The sequence below is a fragment of the Anticarsia gemmatalis genome, chromosome 23 (assembly GCF_050436995.1).
Source record: "Anticarsia gemmatalis isolate Benzon Research Colony breed Stoneville strain chromosome 23, ilAntGemm2 primary, whole genome shotgun sequence".
Lineage (NCBI taxonomy): Eukaryota > Metazoa > Arthropoda > Insecta > Lepidoptera > Erebidae > Anticarsia > Anticarsia gemmatalis.
Window position 1 is genome coordinate 8454174 of NC_134767.1, and position 10526 is coordinate 8464699.

A 10526-nucleotide genomic window follows, 5' to 3' on the forward strand; every position below is an offset into this window, starting at 1 on the left:
TATTGGTCGTATCGTGATGTTATATAGCCTAAAACCTTCCTCAATAAATAGGCTATCCAACACTAAAAGCTTTTTTCAATTCGCACCAGCGGTTTCTGACATTAGTTCCTTTCAAACAAACAAACTCTACAATTTTATAATATTAATATAGATTTATGTATCGTAGAGTTAGTGGCTAACTAAGTGTTAAAGTTGTTTTAGTTGTTGTAAAATTAACCTAAGAACTTTAGTTCTAGCATAGATTCATGTTAAACCATCAAGCCAAACCAAAAATCAAGCATGTATTAAGTAAGTACCCAACCCGCACTTGGCCAGCGTGGTGGACTCAAGGCCTAACCCCTCCCCCTCGTTTGGGAGGAGACCCTTGCCCGGCAGTGGGACAGTAATGGGTTAAAAAAAAGAGAAAGATTGCAAAAAAATGGATGGAATCCCGAGGGAAATTAATTACCTTGACTATTCTAACTTGCGAATGAGAGTAATAGTAGATTAAAAATTGAAGAAATATATTATGTGTATAGTAACAGTCCTACGCCGTTACAAACAATCATTTATTATAATCAAACGTGGAACAAACAGGCAATTGGAAAGATTGCACTACTTGACCTTAGGCGAAAGCGGTTATATTTCACTCATAGACAATGAGCCATACGTTTAGATTTGTATGAGACAGTCCTGGAGTTATGGTGCATCTCCTTCCTGTCTAATGTGTTTGCCGTTGTGGCCACCAGTGGTCTTATGCGATTACCGTGCAGAGGTCTCAGTTACAAATCTCAGGTCGGACCAAAAATTGTTTCTGAGTTTTTCTATAGAAAAATTTTCAGAGATTGCCCTAAACTTGCGTGCCTCGGAGAGCACGTAAGCGCATCTAACAGATGCCGTAAGAACTTACTTTGAAGTAATTAGAAACGTTTGTTTACTCCTTTACTGTCATAGTCCGGTGGGACGGGTAAACGAGACGACCGGGAAGGTTTTACGTGCTCTTCGAGGCACGAAGGTCTACAGTCTAGACTTTCTTACTTCATGCTATTCACGAACCATTTTTTTACAGAAAAAGTCACAATTTTTTTGGCACAACCTTAGTTTCGATCCCTAAACATCCTCAATCATACAGTTCCAACTGCGCCACAAAGGCAGTTAAGCCTAAAACATAACAAATACTTAGAAAATACAAAAGAAAGTTACGACAAAGTCCTCATCTAATACAAAGTTTGGTACCCCTACTCATAGTGTTGGTGTAATAGTGACGAGTGATCGAGGGTTCCGGCCAAGATTGACTGTTGACATTGTTTAACAACACTATGTATCACTGTTCTAGAAGATTATTACACTCTGTCTTACTTCCTTGAAGGGTTATGTAGGGTTATAAGCCTAATTTGTAGAAAAGGATAAATAAGAACATTTTGATTTGTTTGAATTTAAGTTTTTGCCTTGTCTGTCATTATATTTTGGGCTGGAAATTAATCAAAATAAAGATGACTTGTGCCTTGACTTTGAACCAACACCTCCTCCGTTATACGTGAATTGTTTAAGCTCTTCATGCATAAACTTGTTCATAGTTAGGTACCAATTTCATATCAATTTTAAGCAAAGAGCGAGGCGCCAAGTACCTACTTAGTTCTATTTAAGGCCTTTTTGCCTATTTTTATGGACATCTTCGTAATTCTAGGAAGAGACCGTTGTCCAGCAATAACGGATAAGTTGACGGATTGTTATTCCGTTATCGGTTCAACTCGTGAACATTAATTTCCAATACACGTTTTATAAAAGCCAAAAAGTACATGCCCTGGATTCGAACCCGAAACTCTTGCGTGGGAGGCCAATAATCACAACTAGTTTAATTACAAACATGAAAGAAACGAAAATTAACATGTACCATCTAATTTATAGCACACAATAAATAAACTACAAGCTTTTTCAATCATACCAATAAAATAATTAAACAAAATTAAAATATGCACTTTCACTTATAAAATCTAATTTATAGTCAACTTACATACAGTTTAATTAGTAATAAAACTATTTGATGAGGTCAAATTAAGGTCAATAGGTAGATTAAATAGTTGCAATGACCAGTTTATTCATAAAAGCAAAAAATAAAGAAGTAAAGTCAAAATTATACTCAAATTTGTTTCTTCACGAATTGACTGCCTCCGTGGCACAGTGGTTTAGATCGCCACGCCGCTACCATTGTGTCGGGAGGTCGTGGATTTAATTCCACACGGGACAATTTTTTGTTCATGCGATCCACAAATAATTGTTTCGGGTCTGGTTGAGCTTTATGTCCGTTGTTTGTATGTTTTTGAGGGAGTTGTCTTTTAGAAAATAAATAAATGTCAAGCGCGGTAAATTAAATATATAGAGATTTAGCAATAGTAATTGAAATTTAATTGTCAACTCTGTAAGCGCAGTATAAACTGAATATATAGCCATTATAGAGATTTAGAAATAGCAATTGAAATTTAATTGTAAACTCTGTAAGGTTTCCAAGAAGGTTTTACGATGGTCTTACATTGAAAGTGTAAGGAGACATGTTAAAAACGTATTTAATTCTTGTATGTGGCTGATGAAACTATTTTATAGTTCGTGTATCAATTCTATAGGGTTGACATAAAAACAGTTGATTTGGTATTATTTTTTTACACAATCACGCCTGCTACACGCATTGATGAAAGAAACGGTGTAAAAATCCTGATTCAACTAATATAATAAATGTCAAAGTTTGTTACTGTACTTAGATGGATTCTATGTATGTTTGTCACTCTTTCACGAATAAATTACCAAATGGATTAATTCCTATGTCATACGGGACGAGCGTAGTGAATTGAAGGGCTATTTTTTAAAGAATTCTACAGATATCGGATACAGCAAAAAATTAATAACTTTTACAAGTTCTACAAGCCGTTACTCGACCTGGGAAGGTAACCTAAGACCAGCAGTCGCAATCTATACATCGGATCACAGAGGCACTCAGACTCACTCACTCCTTTTTATTATTATTATTAACAATATACTTGTATACTACATGTATAGTATATGGTACCATGATTTTATTGCTCCTACCTTGAACATACAAATTTTCCGATACTCGGTACTTAACCGTTTAACTTTACAATGTTTTTCTTACAATATAGATAAGATTTATGACATTATATTTTAATTACAACGAAGTAATTTAGAAAGAAGGTCATCTTTTAACCTTTGATAAACCACGTAGGGCATGTGAACGGAAGTTTGTGATAATTTGATGGTAGTTTTGTGGATAATGTTCTTTGTATCTAATATTCTAGACCATAATAATTAAGTAATTTAACAGACAAAAGGAGATACGGGTTTGATTTCTCGGTAAAATAAAGCTATTAATAATTAAACTGTAAAAGCATTTATTTATATTCGGTTTCATCATTCATAATTTTTACCGAAGGATATCGTGTTATAATCCAGGTAACTGGGTTGTGGAGTTCAGAAAGGCAGTCGCTCCATGTAAAACACTGGTATTCAGCTGCATCTTGTGAGACTGGAAGCCGACTTCAACATATTTGGAAAAGAGGTAGACTGATAGATAGTTTTATATTTCATAATTTTTGAAAACTTTTAAGGTTTTTTTACCATTTTAATTTGCCTCTTATAAATTAAACTAGCTGACCCGCGCAACTTCGCTTGCGTCACATAAGAGAGAATGGGTCAAAATTTTCCCCGTTTTTTTAACATTTTTTACTGGTACTCTGTTCCTATTGGTAGTAGCCTGATGATATATAGCCTATAACCTTCCTCGATAAATGGACTATCTAACACTGAAAGAATTTTTCAAATCGGACCAGTAGTTTCTGAGATTAGCGCGTTCAAACAAACAAACAAACAAACAAACTCTTCAGCTTTATAATATTAGTATAGATTATAAAAAACTACATACAACTCAATCAGTCTAAAATCGTGCTCAAAATTGCAACCCCTTACTACTAGCATAAAAAAAACTACACATCCTTTATTAAACATCATCAAATATTAAAAAAATCCATCCACAATCTTTATCGCGTGGCATCCTTAACCGCTATGACGTCTGGCGCCGACAAACGATCAGTTAGTTTATAACTTCGTCTACTCACACTGATTATAACATGTTGAGCCAAGTTTAACACTAATCTTTCAGGTAGTAAATACTTCTAAGAATTCTTTTACTGTCTATGTAATATTATTCATGAGAAAATAATGTTGTTTGTCATGTCGTTACCAGTATATACAAGCGTGAAAGACAAATAGTCTCACCGAGGAGTATCATAATATAAAATAAAAGGTAAATAAAATACCTTATTTGTTTACCCGATATTTCGCCTGTTACCACAGGCGATGCAGTTCGATCGAAACTTGAACGTGAATTAGGTAAGAAACTATCAGTAAGTGTTTCTACACTAACTTAAAGTACATTAATAAAACAATAAGTAATAATGGATATTTTTTTTAGGTACAAATCTACTGTATGTATAATAACATAACTTAAATAAAATAACTGTAAAATAACTCAATAAATGTACAATAACTTTTTGAATTAAACCATTACTTTCTGAGAAAAAACGGAATCGAACAATCAATATATTTAGGTTCTAATAGGCAATTAATCTCCTAATTTAATTTTAACTGCATTTGTGGCGCGATCGGTAGTGTATGCGACTGTCGCGCAAGAAGTCTCGGGTTAGAATCCTGGGTCGGGCCAAAAGTCTTTTCTGAAATTTTCTGTTTCCCAACTTGGCTTACGCACCACCGTGGCTCAAAACAACTTATACATCGTGTGTAAATTGAATCCTACGACCATGATCAAGTTCATAAAGGATTTATACTACACATCTAGTTTTAATACATATCATTTTTACTATTTTATTATCAGACACTATTATCGTAAAATAAATACGAGTTTGTACTACTAAGGTACTTAACATAGGTAAGAAAGATATTAAACGGGTTTTCTATTTACGAATGAGCATACATTTTATTCATAACTGTCCCTTCTTCTTCTTATCGTATGGTTAGTGGTCAACCTAGTGTCACAGTTGTCCAAGCCGCCCGAAGGCCTTTGATATGGCTTAACGACTGTTATCTTAGTAGACAACCTCCGGGACCGACTTTTTACGTGCCCTCCGAAGCACGGAGACACCCAGCTCAAATACCACTATGCGGCCACCCATCTATAGACTGACCGCGCCAACGGTTGCTTCACCCTCATATCGTTGACAGACCGGTGAGCGCAACTGGCTATGGGCGTCTCCATAACTTTCCCGCAGTTAAGCAAGAATCTGTCGTTGGAACAAGAAGTCAAGCCTTTGTCTCTATCACGTTGACTAAATGGGGGGGTGAAAATCTTTTCCAAAACTGACTAAAAAACCAGACTATTTTAATTTACATTTTAACCAATAACTGTTTTGTAAGGGCCTAACTCTTAAACTTACTTAACTCTTAAACTTAAACTACAAAACGTGTTTAAGCAAATCTTTCATTAATTAAATCGTAAATTACTCTTACAATTTTAGTCGGTGTATTTCACCATGAGTGGTTTATTATGAGTTAAGATAACTTTAAAATTATGATATACTTCTGTCTTTACCTGCCAGATAGCTTATCCAGCACTTAACAGACCTGTAGTAAACATAACAGCAAAGTTGCCGATACATATCCTAATGACACGCTTTGAAGTGGGTACTCAATATCAAAATGTCTATCATAACCTCTACCTGGCATTATAAACCTTTCCTTTGCCCATGGTTAGGGTTGCCTACTGTAAAATATGACGATGTGAATAACATGGTAACTCTGGCCTCCGGGGTTTTTAACTGGACATATTATGTATCTACTGTGGTCCTGTTTAAAGGCCTAGTACTTTAGTAAAACCTGTACATATATGAATTACTTAACTATACCGATATTTTAAACGCGAAAGTTAAGATGAATATTAGTTACACGACACACGATAAAACTACTGAACGGATTTTGATGAAACACTGCCTACTTCGATGGCAAAGATTGCATATAGGTAGTTAAAAAAAACTTGAACAATTAAGTTAATCAGAGGGAACAATTTTTACACCCACTTGGAAAAAAGTACAGGAGCGCACTGCAAAGGCTATTGCGTTTTGATCACCCCATTGGTGGATTAGTCAGCCGAGTGCCCACTTCACTACATTCTACATACAGTCTATATTCTTTCCATAGGGATAGGCAGAGACCAGACACCACCACTCAGTCCGATCCTTACAAAACTTCCCTTGCTTCACTCACATGCACACACTATATCTACGTTCTTTTATAACCTACTAATCGTTATCCAAAACTTGGATGCCCAACCCTACTCAAGATGAACCCAGCACCCGCATAAAGGATTATCGCAAGGACCAAAGGCGCCTAAATTTTATCTCCCACCGTCTAAGTTGAACGTAGTTTGTAAAACGTGAGATAAGTAGAGAATGTTAAAAGGAACGGATAAACTTGTACAAAGTCACTGATAACGGGATTATATTATTATATGCCGGTTAAATTGTAAGGTTATAGGATGGGTGTCCTTTTTGTTAGATTTGAAGGTTAGTCATTTAGTTTTGTATGTGTATTGTGAAAGATAATAACTCTTAAGTATTACTATGATAACTACATTTTATGTTTTTTTCTTAATTTATGATTAAGTATTTCAAATAGATTTTTTTTATATCGTTAAGATATACATAATATATGTATGCTTATTTAATTAATTCATGTATCATTACAACACAAGTAACATTTTTAAACATATTTATTTCGAAACTTAATTCTAAATTAAAATATTTACATTTATAGAAGTAAATAGAACAAAATAAATAAATTATGTTCCCTACTCACAAATAACACCATAACGCATTCTTAGAAAACCTATAGCCATAATTAGCCATTCCTGTAAATAAAGGCCATATATGTAACCCGTTAATGTCCCACTGCTGGGCAAGGGTCTCCTCCCGTAATGAGGAAGGGGTTGGTTGAGTTGGCAGTTTGTAAGCACACACCATATTATATTCTACTTTTACTTGTCGTAGTATTCGTGGTCAAAACAACCACTAATTCGCCATACTAGATACCCATACACAGTATCTCAAAGGCCAAATTTTTCACATCATAAACCCTTCAAAAATTCCCTTTGATGTGTGTTTGTTTTGCAAGCAAACCCGTAGCACAGCACATGTTGTAAGCAAAAATGAAAGTTATATAGGTTTATGACTAGTTAAAGCATGCTTTGATGATAAAAAGCTTTTGAAATTGTATTTTTTGGGTTATGGTTTTAGTGGGAAATAAATTTTGGCAGAAAAGGATGAAATTAGCCTTTGGCATGTGGCTATTGCATCGGCTATAATGGGTTAATAGTGTTGTTCCATATTTTGTCATTTTAAAGATGCTGTTTTTTTCTGATATTGTGTAATTTTTTACCAAATAGTATTTATTAATTAGAACATATTACTTGATGCTGTACAATTTGAATTAGATTACCAACTCGCTACTTTTTAAATGTGCATAAGTTTCGCGTTTATTTTTCAGCATTAATATAATAAAATAACTGCGTTTTAGTAACTAAACAATGCCACTTACTGTACCCAAAATCACACCAGTAAATGATTAGATTTGATACAACAATAGTCACATAGAAATAAGGCTTGCAAATCACATACACAAAATACTGGATCAAACTTGTTGAAAGACGCCAAACTTTTGCATTATTATAACACTTTTTCTATACAAAATAAGCAGCTAAACACATGTTTCAACTAGTTTTAACCACTTCTCTTTTGTACTAAATCGAACAATATTAAAAAAGCAATGACAATTGAAAGTATAGTTGCGGATTATTTTTTATTTTTATACTTTTTGCAGTTCTAAGAAATGGTGTAAGTAGTTAATCCTTTTATGATGCCGATACAATTGTCAATTGCACTTTTAATGAATGTTGAGTTGTGGATTATTGGTCGTTTTTGTACTTTTTGCAATTATCTGTAATGGTGAAAGTGGATAATCCTTTTATGACGCCGACGCAATTGTCATTTGCGCTTTTAATGAATATATACGTAAGTCGCATTGTTTGTTTCAGGTTTCAGCTAAAAACAATAGGGAATATGCGTAAGATTCAAATAACGCTCAAATATTTTTTTTCCTAAAGTTTATTGCCTAGGAATTGCGTACACGTTAATATTTTTTAATATAATTACGTTTTGAATTAGAAATTATGTAATAAAAAGTGCAAAAAATACGAGAAAAATTCAAATGAGCTGAAACGCAACGCTATTGGTCGGAACGAGTTGTGACGTCAAAGTCTATAATAACAAATAATACTGTTCTCAGTTCTGTGCTGTTAACGATTTAATTCCGTTTTATTGTGATTTGAAGTAAATATTGAAGTTATATTACATTTTTTTCGTAAAAATAAAGTCATAAGACTTACAGAAAAATGACAGATATTGGTTTCGTCAAAGCACAATCGGACAATCTCCCGAAAATTGATGTGTTTATGATGACCACGTTTTTTGCATCAAACCTGGATTTTACGTCTACTGAAATAAAAGGGGTGAATTTTACTATTCACTTGAACAGCTTTGTCAACATACATCTTCTCAGTAGATAATGAAGTGCTGCAACCAGCTTCACAGAGGTTTTTCATTTCTATATCTTCTATGTTCACCTGAGATGAAGATGCACTTGTACTTGCTTCCATCTGATCAATTTGTGACAAATCAGTTAGCTTTGTAGTGCTAACACTTTGTTTAGCGGGTGGTGCGGATAAAGCTTCTTCAATTATTTCTTTATGTTTTCTCTTTTTGTAAGCTTTTCTCTCCAACGATGGCTGGGTTTCAGTATCCTTTTGACATTGGAATTTGTGAGGTAGGATACCTTTCTTCAATCTTAATACAGTTTTGTATTTTTCTTGCAAATTCATTATTTTGTACTCAATATAATTAGCTGTATCCTCTTCTAACTGAAAAACAAAAAATAAAACATGAAATTAAATGTGAAACGGATAAATAGTGCATATAAGGGTTTTTAAAATAATATTAGTTTGCAATAGGCATTCTTGTGCACAAATATATTGAAATTCTAGAATTATGTTCAGTGTCATTGGGTTTCAGTCAGTCAAGTGGTCGTAATTGTACCAAACCTTTGAACATAGGGCCTTTTTCAAGCAAGGTTGTAAATGCAAGAGGTTATAATGTGGGCACTAACAAAGTTTAGCAGATAAATAAACAATTTGTACATAAAATGGAATGAATACTTACTTCGAAATGGTCTTCACAACAATATAAACAAGTTGATGGAGATATCATGTCTCTTTTCATGATTCTACACCATTTTTTCCTTACTGCAGCACCTCTTGGTACAAGAAAAAACACTTTATTTGGTGCATTTTTATTTGTATTTTTACATAAGGGAACGATACAGTACTTGAAAGTTGGTTTACTGCACTCCTGCATTGTGTAATTGAAATAAAACAAAATAATTTCATAAAATAGAGGCCGAAACGCGTTTGTAGCTATTCACTAGTTGATTGCTATTATAGACTTTGACGTCACGTCAAGCGCGCCAAAATGGCGGTCGTTTAAAATGATGAAATCAGCCTACTATTTTAAAACTATTTATTTCGAGCTAAATTTCGTTTTTTTTTAGCTGTTTTTTTTTACGTTCATATAATGATGTAAATTATCATTTAAAAAAATAAAAAAAATACACGCATATTCCCTATTGGCAAATGTATTTTTGTGTTGTTTTATTCGTATCTATATGTATCGTCGTTATCATATTTTGACTTTTAATCCTTCAAGAGTCTGCAATGGTTGAAGCAGCAATACCAGTAGTGACACAATTTCCTAAGTTCGATTTCCGAGCAGAATAAATAATTTAGTTTTCTAGAGAGGTTAATTATGAATATTTTTATAAATTTAAGATCGTGATGAAAAGATAACTAGTACCATGGTACGAGTATGTCAGAAAAATCGGATTTCCTTTGAACATACAATTTGTGTTTGAATTTTTCACAAATCTATATAAATTTCAACAGTTAATGAACTAAACTAGAGGGTTACATAAGACTGCTATAATCCTTATTATCTCCAAAAAAATAACAGTCACCCAAAAAATTCTCACGAATTCAAAAATACTGTTTCATAAAAATACCACAATATACTTTCTAAACATTAAAAATGCCTTGTAATTGACACCTTATGTTATTTTCCGTTATTCCTGATGACCATTCGGACTGCAACATAAGGTCCTTAAAATATGACGTAATGAGCCCTTGGACTTTTATGGTCTTAGTATTGGTTACTCTTTCTATTTTATTATGTAACGGGTTCTTTTGATAGTGGTTATTTGAAACTGACTGAAGATTGAATGACACTGTCACAGAACGGTTTACTGATAAGAAAGAGACATGTGCATGGCAACAAAAACAGGCTTAAGAATATCCCACGTACGGCTAATGAAAAAGTTATAAGTATCTCAATTACATCAAATCTCGTTCAGTAATTTTGGCGACA